This window comes from Sorex araneus, chromosome 3, assembly GCF_027595985.1.
Source record: "Sorex araneus isolate mSorAra2 chromosome 3, mSorAra2.pri, whole genome shotgun sequence".
NCBI classification, from domain to species: Eukaryota; Metazoa; Chordata; class Mammalia; order Eulipotyphla; family Soricidae; genus Sorex; species Sorex araneus.
The window spans coordinates 62,793,596-62,808,113 of NC_073304.1; the positions used below are offsets into that span (position 1 = coordinate 62,793,596).

General features: G+C 40.1%; 1 pseudogene; it reads right to left on the reverse strand.

Moving 5' to 3' along the window:
- Positions 1 to 13,308: 13,308 nt before the first annotated feature.
- Positions 13,309 to 13,410, reverse strand: LOC129403935 (small nucleolar RNA SNORA72; annotated as a pseudogene).
- Positions 13,411 to 14,518: the final 1,108 nt, after the last annotated feature.

The window sequence follows — 14,518 nt, forward strand, 5'->3', positions numbered from 1 at the left end:
CTAAAGAGTTTCAGTGAAATGGTATCACCCTGCTGAACCCCTCTCTTTACATCAATTATTACTTCCTTGTAGAATGCGGAGATCTTGGTAGTAAACACAGCTCTCAGAGGATCCTGATGTACTGAGTTTGAACGCCCTGTTTGGCTAGAGCTTCAATGACCTTCAGTCTCAACAGAATCAAAGGCCTTCTTTAAATCAATGAATGTTAGACAGAGCAGCATCTTGAACTCTCACGAAATCTCAATGAGCTTGGTCACATTGTGGATATGGTCAATCGTGTTGAATCCTTTTCAGAACCCAGCTTGCTTGCATGGTTGTCCTTCGTCTAGTGTTCTGCCTATCCTATTCAGGATGACTCGAGTGAATAACTTGTAGACGATGGACAACAGACAGATCGGGTGATAGTTGCCAATGTTGTGGATGTCTCCCTTCTTGTACAACAGGATGGTCCTGCTGGTTTTCCATTGGGACGGAACCTTGCATTTACACAGGTAGCGTGTGAAGAGCCAAGCCAGTGTATTGATGAGTACTGGAGGCAGATTCTTCAGGTGTTCAGGTCTGACATTGTCTGGCTTGATTAAATTATAGGTCAAAATGATCTATAATTTTGGTAATAGCCACTTCTAATTTGGGCACAATTGCATGTCTTCTTACAAAATATAAAAATGACATTTTAATGTGCTTTTAAATGTTTATGTGCAGATTTTCTGTTCACTGTGGATGGATGATGCATTAATCTCAAATGTCTTTCATCCCAGCATGGTAAAACCCCTCACAGGTAATAAAGGTCAGAACTCCTAAAAAAACGGTTTATAGGTAATTAAATCCTGTGATCTACCCACTTGATAGATGAATCAGCTTCTAGTTAATATGCTTTCTTGCATATCCAAAGTGAAATTTTTTAAAATTAAATAATAATGATGCCAGAGCCACAGATAAATGCAAAGGACTTTAAAATAACCATGAAAACTCCTAAATTCAAAAAGAGTTCCTTTAGGAATAGATGATGCTTGAATTAATTTAATGTTAAAAATGAGTCTATTTTGTGGGGGCTTTCCTTGGGGGGTGTCACACCTGGTGATGCACAGGGGTTACTGCTGACTCATGCATTCAAGAATTACTCCTGGCAGTGCTCAGGGTACCATATAGGATTTGAACCCAGGTTGGCCACGTGCAAGGCAAACACCCTACCCACTGTGCTCCAGCCCAAAAATGAGTTCATTTTAAGAAATATCCACAGATAGGGGCTGGAGCAATGGCACAGCGGGTAGGGCGTTTGCCTTGCACACAGATGACCCGGGTTCGATTCCCAGCATCCCATATGGTCCCCTGAGTACCGCCAGGAATGATTCCTGAGTGCAGAGCCAGGTGTGACCCAAAAAGCAAAAAAAAAAAAAAAAGAAATATCCACAAAGGTGCTCTGTGCATCAGACACTGAGTGAGAGGGAGAGATGACAGTCAAATGACTATGGCAGCTCTAGCCTATTCTAAGCAGCTAGCTAAGGAGAGAAACCAGCGAAGGAGTGCGCTTATATTATGAACTGGTAAGTGCTAGAATAAAACGCTTACAAAAGTGCTATTTTGCTATATATGAAGACAATGGCATACAAAGAGTCATCTAGTCTTACTACAATAAAAACCAATTGTCTCCACCTGGGCAGAGCACCCAAAGGCCTAGAGTGAATGCTTTCCATTGGAAGAGAAGTCAGGTTTGATTCCCTGAAAACAGATTTCCAAGAGCAGCAAAAAATAAATACCCAAATCAAGCAAAACAAATATATCAACAACGAAATAGCTCCAAAACACAAAGATTCATTTCTGTGCTGTGGACTTATCAAAGATCTGGCAAAATCTCTGAATTAGCTGGTTCTGTGGCAAGTGTCTATTTTAAACCTTTTATTTTATAAAAAATATTAACCACTAAGAAATTTTAATTCACAAAGGAGACTGAGCTTTCTGACAGGTTAGAGGATGTAAATAGAGTTAATGGCAGACTAAATCTCCTGATTTCTTTGGTGTTCTTTTCATCTAGTTACCATGTCTTCATTTCAACCTTATTTGTGTTGGAGCAAGTTTCAAGCTCTTGTCTCCAATCTATAAATTCATACAGTGGAGATGCAAAAAAAAAATACAGGGCAGATTTTTCATAGCATTCATTCACTTGTATTCATGTAGTTGTTTATTATAACTTTTTTGTTTTGTTTTGGGCCACACCCAGCTGTGTTCAGAACCTTCTCCTGGCTCTGTGATCAGAGATCATTCCTGGTGGTGCTACAGCACCATATGTGGTGCAGGGATCAGACTCAGATCAGCCAGATACAAGGCGAGTGCCTTCACCTCTGTCTACATGGCCCCTCATTATAATTGCATAAGAGAAGATAAAGTCACAGGCGCTGTGGCTGCCTCAACCCCATACTGACATAAACAAATGGATACAGTATGTTAGTGGAGCTATGTCCAGGAAAAGGGCAGCAAGATGTAGTTAGTGTTATGGGTGGAGGGGTGGGAGTACAATGAAGTGCTTCTAGAAAAGATATGTGAATAGTCTAATATGTTTACTTAATCTATCCAATGTTTTGGCTCTATATGTAATTTGTATAAAACAATTTTTGTCAATAGTAGTTGTTTTGCAGTCCGTTAAAGTTACATAAGAACTTTTCAATTCCTCAAATTTTCTGGGGTCCTGCTTATTTTGGAAATTTTATTAAATGTTAAGTGTTCTCTACTGAAACACAGTAATGAGTTTTTGTTCTTTCAGAGAAGGATTGCAACAGCGTAAGAATGTGCTTGTAAAATTAAAAGACAAGCAAAAGCAAAATGCTGAAGTTCAAAATTTGCTTTTTAGTGGATCTGGAGAATAGTACAGCAGGTATAGTACTTGCCTTGGGCCATCCTGTGTTCAATCTTGGGCACCCCATATCACCCTGAGCCCCACCAGAAGTGATCCCAGAGAGCAAAGCCAGAGTAAATCTTTATTTTATTTTTGCAAGAGTAAATCTTGAGCACCACTGGATGTGCCCAAAAAAACAAAAAGCAAACAAAAACCAAAAAAATTGTTTATTATGTCTACTACTGTGCTTCAAACTTTAAACTATATGCAGTTTAAACTATATGCAGAAAACAGTTTTGTACAAGCTATAGAAAACTTACATTGATTGTCTCTTGGGAATCTTTTTTTGTTTTTGTTTTTGCTTTTGTTTAATAAATTTATTTATTGAATCACCGTGAGAACAGTTACAAAGCTTTCAGGTTTAAATTTTGGTCATACAATGATGAAATGCCCGTCCCTTCACCAGTGCACATTTTCTACCACCAAAAACCCCAGTATTCCCCCCCTCCCACACCCTCCCCTCACCTGTGTGGCAGATGACTTCCACATTATTCTCTCTCTACTTTGATTACATTCAATATTTCGACACCAGACCCATCATTATCATTTGGGATTTTCCCCTAACACTCAGACCAGCTGAAAGGGCAACATTAGATGGTTTGTTTTCTATTGCTGATTATGGAAGCATACGATGTCAATTTTGTAATTCTGAAATCTTAATAATTAAATCTGGAGGTTTAATTTCTGCCAAAAGCTGCGAGGCTTCAAGTTAGCTTGTGTGTCTCAGGGATCATGGCCGTTAAGCAGCTTGATCAGTAGCCGGAGGGATCATTCCCGGGGCGACTCAGGGCCTCGTTGAGGTGGGGGAGGAGAAGGGCTGACTCCACCCCCATCCCATGAGGCCCACATGTCTGGTCACTGCTGACCCATACCTGACTGTCCAATGACCTCTGGAAGATGGCGGCCACTGAGCCGCCAGGGGGAATAGTTGGAGGGACGGCACCTTTTCCCACCTGGGGTGGCCCAGCTCCAGTAACCTAATGTGAAGTTCGAATGCATTTCTGTTGAAAGCCACTGGGTTCTGAGTTTCGCTTGTGTGTCTCTAGGATCATAACATGGCCGTTAAGCAGCTTGACCAGTAGCCAGAGGGACCATTTGTGGGCAGTGACTTGGAGTCTTGTTGGGGCAGGGGAAGACAAGGGACCTCTTGGGACTCTTAATATTTGAATGTATTTCCCAAGTCCAAACATGCAACTGCAGTGGACTTCTAAAGATACAAGAGCCTGCATAGCTGTAACCCAGTTATTAAAAAGCAAAGTTGTGACCATTAAAATTTTAGCTGTCCTTCTTCCCATGCATAAGAGCTTATAACTTACTAATAAGATTCTTTGGGACTGAAGGCATTCAAAAGTCAAAGAAGGGGCCAGGGAGATAGTACAACAGGTAGGTAATTTGCTTCACATGCAGCCACCAGGGTTCAATCTCTGGCATCCCATATGGTTGGTCCCTGAGCACCACTGAGTGCAAAGCCAGTAATAACCCCTGATCATTGCTGAGCACAGCCTAAAACCCATATAAATATTTTTTAAAGACAAGCAATATTCAGGCTAAAATGAAACTTGCTACTTTGTATGCCTTTTTGGTTGGGAAGCAAAATCCTAGCAAAAGCAGAGAACTTAACACTTTGTAAATAGCAAGCTCCAGAAAGCCTTACTTTTGAAGTGAATAGAATGGTGTCACCAAATGGTGCAGGGACCTTTCTAGAAAACTAAAATGTGGCTCCACTGTTGCTGCTGCTGTAGTATACCGTCAACAGAGTAGGTGTTGTGAGTTGGGTCAGGAGGCCGGCATGAACTCTGGAGAACAACTGAAAAAAATAAAATTGGAATTTGGGTGGGCCATATGCTTTTTACTGTTTATATAAAAATTTATTCCATGTGAGATTTATTTTAATTTTGGGCCAAGCTGGCAGTGTTCAGGGCTTACTCTTGGCTCTGTGTTCAGAGGCTACTCTGGTGGTGCTTCAGACTGTACGTGATGTCAGGGATCAAACCAGGGTCAGCCATATACAAGCCTTACATACTGTACTATCTCTCTAGCCCTTAAAACTTATTTGAAAATAGTTCGCCAATTAACTCAATGCTATTGTTACTAATATATCTTTTCCAATTGTTTAAAAATATTTCTGTTTTGTATTTTAAATTCTTTTCTATTCTGTAGCAATTTCTGAACTTTATCTTTTGTTCCACCAGTTTCTCTATTTTCCTTTCTTTTTTAATTCAACTGAGTTTTGTTTTTGCCTTTGTAAGGTAACACAAACAAAAATTTTTGGGGGGGTCACACCCGGCAATGCACAGGGCTCATGCACTCAGGAATCACTCCTGGTGGTGCTCAAGAGACCATATGGGATGCTGGGAATCAAACCCAGGTCAGTCACATGCAAGGCAAATGCCCTACCCATTGTGCTATTGCTCCAGCCCCCATAAACAAATTTTTTACAAAATTAGCTCACTGATCCACTGAAGGGAAAAATGGTTTAAGGGAACAGTCTATGAATACAAAAAAGTTAGTAGTAGTATGCTCTTTTAGAATTGAAAATCTGCGTTCCAGGTAAGACAATGAATCCATATGTGTATAAAGCCTGCTTAATTTCCCTTGTTCCCTAGGAAGAGTAATCTAGCTAAGTCCCAAAGGTAGGGACTTGAGGCATTCATTTGTTAACTAACTTTCATTTGTAGACTGTGTAACAATTTTTACTTTTTATTTTCAGAGAACAATAGATTCACAAGAAGTTGCTTTAAAACATGTAAGCACAGGTAGCAGGGATAGAGGTCAAAGGGTGAGTCACATGCCTTGCATACTCCAGGTCTTGAATTCAGTCCACAGCAGCATGAGCACTGGATTTCTCTGGGTGTAGAGCTAGTGGTCCCCAACAAGGCTGGGTCTGAGCACCGGCCTTCAAGTCTACACAGCTGGAGAGACATACTGGGAGCAGGAGCCAGAGCGAATAGTACAGCAGGTAGGGCATTTGCCTTTCATTGGGTCAACCTGGATTCAATCCCCGGCATCTCAAACGGTCTCTTGAGCATTACCCCTGAGCATTGTTGGGTGTGGCCCACAAACCAAAATCAAACGGAAAAGAAAAAATACTGGAGCAATTACACAGCTCCCAATACTGTTGAAAGGTCCCTTCCTAAAAAAAAAAAAAAAAAAAAAAAAAAAAAGTAGGTAGGTGTAGGATAACATTGGGTTTGTCCTTTTAGCCTTGCCACAGGGAACTTAGTTTACCTTAAAGCAATGCCCTTTCTGTATGGACACAGGAAGACAGTTAATATTATGCTTTTGTAACTTGGGAGCTGATTGATTCCAATAATATTTACTCTTGGGCACCTGCTTTCTCAACTCAATTGCACTTAGTTCCTATCTTCCCAAAAGCAGAGTCCCGATGAGGGACAGAATGGACCCAGGGCAAGCTGTGAGCTACCCTGGCATCGAAATGGGCCAGGCCAAAGCACCACAATACTCAACTATAAGTTGAGAGCATGGTCATAGACAAATGTTGTCACGATCCAAAAGTAACGACAAGACTAGGACCCTGCTGGGTTTAAGAAGACTAACCTGACCTGAGGACTGTGGTCTGGAATATATAGTGAATGTCCTCAGAAAGAAGCAAACTTTAAGTTTGATATATCTTTTACTGTGATCATACCGAATGACATTGCTAGAAATATTTGAAGTAGACTTACTACAACTATTTAAGTGGATTACTAGCTGAAGAAGGAAGAAAGCGACACACCCTTGTTTGGATCTCTTAGTAATCTGGAGTAATCTCCTTAGATGAGATTTTGTTGATCTCCTGGAGGAGTGATTTTACCCCTCTTTGTTGATTTGTTAATGTTCAACCCACCTACACATATATGGTGACATATATGTGTCACCACCCTATATGATTGCTATATAAACTAAGACTGTAGGAGAAAGAGGAAAGACACGGAAAGCAAGAAGAGAAGACACGAAAGCAGCAGAGAAGACACAGAAATGAGAGAGAAGGTACAAAAGCAAGAGAGAAGACACAGAAGCAAGAGAGAAGAAGAGACACAGAAGCAGAGACAGAGAGAGGTTGGAAGAGATCAAAGAGAGACTACAGAGACAGAGAGAAGTCGGAAGAGACCAGAAGAAAGACTACAGAGACAGTCAGAGATAGAAAGACAGACAAAAGAGAGCATAGTTGCACACACAGAAGCAGAGCACAAGGAGGAGCCATCCCAACAGTGGCTCGAGAGTGAGAGAGAGAGAGAGAGAGGGGGGGGGGAGAGAGAGAGAGAGAGAGAGAGAGAGCCGCCCCAAGAGCCCATGAACAATAACACACATATCACATCACCCTTCCGTGCACGTGCCTTTGTATTTTTTACAGGTAGAAAGCAAAATTTGTTTTTTTTAAAAATATAGGTTTTATCTCCAGCACCCCACTTGGTCCACTGAGCACAGAGCTGAGTACGCCCTGAGCACCTTGATATTTGCCCCCAAAACATAGATTCCCACATAAAAATTGCAAAGCCAGGAAAACCCGAAATTGACATGAGAATAATCCATAAAGCTTGTTCAGACATTACATGCACTTACAGGTATATAAAGTTATGGGCAATTTTACCACTGTAGACCCATGTGATCACAAGTAGAATCAAAATACAGAATTGGTCATTACCACAAGATTCACACCTACCATTCCATCACTAACCCCTTAAAACCACAAAACTGTGTTCTCTAAAATTTTGGTATTTCAAGAGCATTATGTAAATGTGATCATACAGAATTTAATCTTTAAGATTTCTTCCCATTCAGCATGATATTGGATATTCATTTAGCTAGTTATAGGATATTTGGGGGTTTTTTCATTACTGAGTAATATTTCATGGTATGAATATACCAGTTTGTTTGGTCATTTATTCTTTGTATCACAATGAGCTAGTAGGGTTGTTTTCTGTTTGGACGTTTATTGCTTTTTAAAAATTCAAAAATCGGGGGCTGGAGTGATAGCACAGTGGGTAGGGTGTTTGCCTTGCATGCAGCCGACCCGGGTTCGATTCCCAGCATCCCATATGGTCCCTGAGCACCGCCAGGGGTAATTCCTGATCGCAGAGCCAGGAGTGACCCCTGTGCATCACCGGGTGTGACCCAAAAAGAGAAAAAAAATTCAAAAATCCCAGCCCTGAATTCAATATTAATTTTACTTTAAATTTTATTTTTATATTTTATTTATCATTTACTATATTTTTGGAAGTTACAATAGTGTTAAAGTTTATGGTGTCAATTTGCAAAATGACTACGGTACCAGACCCTCTGTCTCTTTCAGTTTGTTCTTTATTCCCATTCCTATTAACTTCCAACCCCCCATCTCCCCCCACCCCACACTCTTTGGCAATTGGGTTTGTATTCTAATGCCAAGAATTTGTTATTGGTCAATATTGTCTATTATTTTAATTATCTGAATTTTAATTTTTTTAAAACCTACCAAATTATTTTCTGAAGTGACTGTACAATTTTATATTGCCACCAGAACTGTATAAGTGCTTCAATTTCTCTACTTTCTGACCAGTCTTAGGTGTGATAATTACTTATTGTTTTAGCCATTCTGACAGGTGTGTGACAAAGCTCATTGTGGTTTTAATTTGCATTTCCCTGTTGGCTAGTGATAATAAACGTCCTTTCATATTTGTTATCTATATAACCTGTTCAGTAAAATTGCTGTTCCTTATGTCCTTTTGTTTTTCTAATCAGATCACTTTTCCTTCCTTTTTTATTTTTTTTTGATCACACCCTTTGGTGCTGAGTTGACTCCTGGCTTCAAGCTCAGGGATCACTTCTGGTGGGGCTCTGGAGACCATATGGGATGCTGGGGATCAAATCTGGGTGGGCTACATGTAAGGCAAGAGCCCTGTTGGCTACACTATCTCTCCAGTCCTCTGAGTTGCTTTCAATCTGTTGCATTCTGAGAGCTTTATATATATAAATATATATATAAACATATAGAACTGAATTGATAGCACAGTGGGTAGGGCATTTGCCTTGCATGCAGCTGACCTGGGTTCAATTCCACCATCCCCCTTGGAGAGCCTGGCAAGCTACCCAAGACATATTCGATATGCCAAAAACAGTAACAAGTCTCACAATGGAGATGTTACTGGTGCCTGCTCGAGCAAATTGATGAACAACGGGATGACAGTGCTACAGTGCTACAGTGCTATAAATATATAAGTGTAAATATACCTCCTATATATCTATATCCATACATGTTATATATATGTGTGTGTGTATACATATATATATAGAGAGAGAGAGAGAGAGAAAGAGAGAGAGATAGTTTGAAGATATTCTCTCCTACACCGTGGCTTGTGTCTTTTTTTTTTCTTTATTTTTTTCCCCCTTGGCCACACCTAGCTCAAAGCTACTCCCAGCTCTGTGTTCAGGTGTCATTCCTGACCATGCATGGGGGAACTTCCAGTGCCCATATTGAACATGAGCATGTGAAGCATCCACTCAAGATTACTGAGATCTTTCTCTAGCCCATCTTTTCATTTTCTTTTTTGTGTGTGTTTTTATTTTATTTAATTGGGACAGAGTGGGCTGGAGCGATAGCAGAGTGGGTAGGGAGTTTGCCTTGCACACAGATGACCTGGGTTTGATTCCTCCGTCCCTCTTGGAGATTCTGGCAAGCTACCGAGAGTATCTCGCCTACACGGCAGAGCCTGGCAAGCTACCCGTGGTGTATTCAATATGCCAAAAACAGTAACAAGTCTCACAATGGAGACGTTACTGGTGCCCGATCGAGCAAATAGATGAGCAACAGGATGACAGTGACAGTGACAATTGGTGACAGAAGTGGGGATTGGATCACAACTAATGATGTTCAAGGTTTACTCCTGGCTCTGTGCTCAGGGGTCACTTCTGGAGAAGCTGGGTAGGGAGACAGGGGTGCCAGGGATTGAATCTAGGTTACCTGTGTGCATAGCAAGTGCCCTATCCATTGTACTATCTCTCCAGCCCCAATTTCTTCATTTTCTTAACAGGGTATTTAGCATAGGTTTTTGGTGTTGTCAAGAATTCGTGAATAGTCCTAGATCCCAAGGACTTTCTTTTCATTTTCCCCTAAATCTCTAGTTTTATGTTTCAGACACTTGAGGTACTTTGTGTTAATTTTTGTGTAAGGTGTTGGAGTTTATTAATGTCATTTTTAACTGTTCGATTATTCCAGCACTACTTGCTGAAAATAACTTCTTCAATTTATTTGCTTTTACACCTCTGTCAAAAGTCAGCTGGACTTGTTTGGAATTCTTTGTGTCTCTATTCTATTGGTTTACTTTGCCTGCCTCAACTATTTATTCTTTTAAACTTGCCTGGATTTGTAATATATATCTGATTAACGTCTTCATTATTGTTCTTAACAATTTTTTTAACCTGGAGAATCAGTATTTCCAGATTTCCAGTGGCAAAGAAATTAGTTTTCAAGAGAAAATCAGTGATTCCACCATGCTAACTGTGTGACCAAGGGCAAGCAAACTAAAATCCCTAAATTTCTGTTTTCTTCTCTGAAAATGGATGAGTGATGAAAACTAAATTGTTTAATGTTTATAAAATACTGTTTCACATATCATGAATGTATCACTGTTTTTATTACTACTTATATAATGCCAAATAAATAACTTCAAATTTTCTTATTGAGAAGAAATAAACTCTCACTTTTTGTTTTTTTTCTTAATTTTATTTTATTTTTATGAGGTAGTTCACAATATTTGATTATATTCAATCAATCCCACCACCATTACACCATCCTACCACCATATTTCTGGCGTTTCCATCCCAAACCCCAACTCCTGCCCCAAAGCAGAACCGAAATAATTAATTTTGTGTTATTTGTTATGCAAAACCTCTGAAAATGATCCATAAAAGTTTCCTTAAAGGAAAGTGCATGAAGATCATTGTATTTCACCCAGGGACCATTAAGCCCTTATTTCTATAAGATTACTAACATGTTGTTAAAAGTTGAACCTTATGTCCTTATATATAAATGTGTGTGTATCTGTAAAATAAACTCTTGTTTTGAACTGTACAATAGTCCAGTTTTATAAGTTCCTGATTGTGTAGCTCCTTTGAGAAATTATTTCCTAAATTGTGACCCACAGTGCCCAAAAGATAGTACAGAGGTTAAGGTGCTTGGCTTGTATGTGGCATATTAAGTCAATGTCCTCAGCACCGCCAGGAGTGATGCCTGAGAACTGCTGGGTATTGTCCTAAATCATCCCTCCACCCCAAAAAGAAATTCTGACCCAAGGGTCTATTTTCCTTTCATCTTACCTCCACTTTTTGGCACCACCGACTCTGTTTCTTTGAAGTCTTTTTGTTTAGCAGATGAGGGAGAGAGAGAGAGAGAGAGAGAGAGAGAGAGAGAGAGAGAGAGACAGACAGACAGACAGACAGACAGACAGACAGACAGACAGAGAGGGAAGGAGGGAGAGAGAGGGAGGGAGGGAGGGAGAGAGAGAGAGGTGTCGGTGGGGGCAGACTCAGTCTGGAAGAAAAATAAACACAAACCAAAATACAGTCTTCAGTCTCTGCCTTAGGCAACCCTTGACCATGTTAGGGCCTACACTGGGGCCTAGGCTAGGGAAGAGTCTTTGTAAAGAGCAGGAAGTTGAATGAGAAAGGACTGATCAGAGTGGCAGACACTTAAAAGATTTAAGCACATGTTTCAAGCAGAGGAAATGTCAAGTGCAAAGGTCTCAGTCTAGACTATTTGAATTGGATCTTCCCTTCAAGAAACAATTGCTACGGTATTGGGAAGTTTCTTATCCTTTATCATCTGTCTGAACCTCTCTAATAGGAACAGTTGGTTGTTGGTGGACCTGTAATGTCAGGGCCACACCGGTGGTGTTCAAGGTTTACTCCTGGCATCACTCAGGGAACCATATGGGGCTGGAAATTTGAATCTGGGTTGCAAGGCAAGTGTCTTACCCACTGCATTATCTCACCAGCCCATTTTTTGAGTTACTTCTTGGTTTTCTCAAGAATTACAACACAGGGACTGGAGCGATAGTATAGTGGGGAATGTGTTTGCCTTGCACGTGGCCGACCCAGATTTGATTCCCAGCATCCCATATGGAACCCCAAGCACTGCCAGGGGTAATTCCTGAGTGCAGAGCCAGGAATAACCCCTGTGAATTGCCGTGTGTGACCCAAAAAGCAAAAAAATAAAAAAGAAGAAGTGTTACAACACATACTCTCTTTTGCTTTCTTTAGGGGTGGCAGGGGCCACTCCTAGTGATACTTAGTAAATCATATCAATTATACAATGATGGGGCAAGGTTATATAGTGCTGCTGGACCTTCAGGAGGACACGGGTGCTGGTGGGGGTGGGTAGGTGGAGATAGGTAGTGTCAGGACAAATCTGGGGCCTCTCCTACGCAAAGGATGCGCACCTGACCACTGAGCAATCTCTTCGGCCCTCTTTGTTTTGGGGAGCATGTGTGTGTAAGTGCATGTGTAGAAATGAAGATGAAATCCAGACTTCATGCATGTAAGGCATGCGATCTATCCCTGAGCCTTAGATCTCTGATATTTTAATATCAAGACATTTTAGTTTTATGTATTTTTATAAATAAGTAGAAATAATAGCAATGATAGTGTTTTTTAAATGAAAATGTAATGGGGTTTTTAATTTAATTTTTTGTTTATTTACCATGATTGACAGTGATTGACAATAGTTTCAGACATCCAGTGTTACAACTCCAAACCTACCACCAGTGTCTGCATCCCCCTGCACATGGTCCCCCACACATGGTTTCCTTCTCCCCTGAAAAAGCAGCTTTAGTGCTGTAGCACTGTAGCACCGTCATCCCGTTATTCATCGATTTGCTCAAGCAGGCACCAGTGCGACTTGTTGTTACTATTTTTGGCATATCGAACACACCATGGGTAGCTTTAGTGCTAATTTTGAAAATTATTTTTTATGCTTTACTCTGTCTTTGTGTGTGTGTGTGTATTTAAGAAACCAAGAGCAGACCCTAAATTTTATCAAGCTTTAATTGTCTTTAAAAGCTGCTCTGGGGGCTGGAGCGATAGCACAGTAGGTAGGGTGTTTGCCTTGCATGCAGCCGACCTGGGTTCAATTCCCAGCATCCCATATCCCTGAGCACTGCCAGGAATAATTTGTGAGTGCAGAGCCAGGAGTAACCCCTGAGCATCACTGGGTGTAATAAAAAAAAAAAAAAGAGGCTGCCTTGGGTTTTGACTCTTTTGACTCATTCCATAATTGTATTGATATTTACTAATCTTCTAATGTTAAATGATCTATGTATTATGAGAGTAAGACCTTCTTTATTAAGGTGTGTTATTCTGTTAATAGAGTACTAAATTTGATATTTACCTAGATTTTTTTCATGTTTAGTTTCCCAAGCTTTTTTTTTTTTTTTTTTTTTTTTTTGATTTATCACCAGCATTTCTAAGACCAGACTTAGGTAGGTAAAGAACCAGGCCTGGGGACACATGCATGGTCTCATAGCGAATGTTTAGCTTGAGTTTCCCAAGCTTTATAAGAAAATATAAGACTAGAATCTGATATGTCAAAGACAGTTACTTTCTGCAACAAATTATTTTCTTCTAGCATGTTTAATTATTATTAACTGTCTGGCATTATTCTTAGGACTGTCTGGCAAAGAGGGGATTTTTCTCTCATTTGACAGATCTATTATTGAGCTGCCATTGACAGGACTTACCAAAAGCTTCAGTGATCTGGACGGGAAATGAAACTCTTCTACATTTATGCATTTCCCATGACCCAGTGGCGAGCTGTCTCTCTCCTACCAGCCCCCACTGTAACTACTTTTGATCTATGAGGGAGCACCAGTCAGGCTTAGATTTTCTCTTGAAAAACATTTTTTTTCCTGTTTATTAGAGTTTCTACTGCTGCCAAAAGCCACTAGAAACTGACAAGTTGGTCCTTTGAGCTAATAATGTCTTCCCTCTCCTACGGCCTGGAAGAAAATGAGATAAAGCAGATTCCATCTGGCTTGCCACTCTATTTTTCAGAGCCCTTATCATTAATACATCAAGTTTTGAAACAGATAAACCTACTGAAAAGAAATACATTTTTCCTATGTTTCCTGGCTTCAACTGCAGTCCACAGAAACTGTGACCCTTTGATGTTGTATAGAATGAGTTTTGGTCTTTTGTGGCCTTGCTTTATGGAGCCAGTAGCAAAATTAAAGATCTGTTGATTGTTGTTCTTTGTCCCTATTTGATGTTCTAATATTTATGCTTCTATTTTCAACCACTTAATACAAAATAATCTTTTAAAATGTAATGAGGATTTACCAAAGGATAATCTAACTAAAAAACAGTTAAGAGATAACTTCTGTAGAGGCCAGAGAGATAGCACAGCAGGTAAGGTGCTTGTCGTGCCTGTATATGGGTTTCACCCCCAGCATACCATATGGTCCCCTGATCACCACTAGGAGTAATATCTGAGTGCAGAGCCAGGAGTAGCCCCTAAGCATCACTATATGTGATCCCAAAAGAAAAATAAACAAAACAGAAATCTAACTAAGCATTAGTAAGCATATAAAGTTAGTTATTTGAGTTAGTTGTATAAATTATAGAGGTATTTATATGCTATGGACAGGATGAGTGCTAATT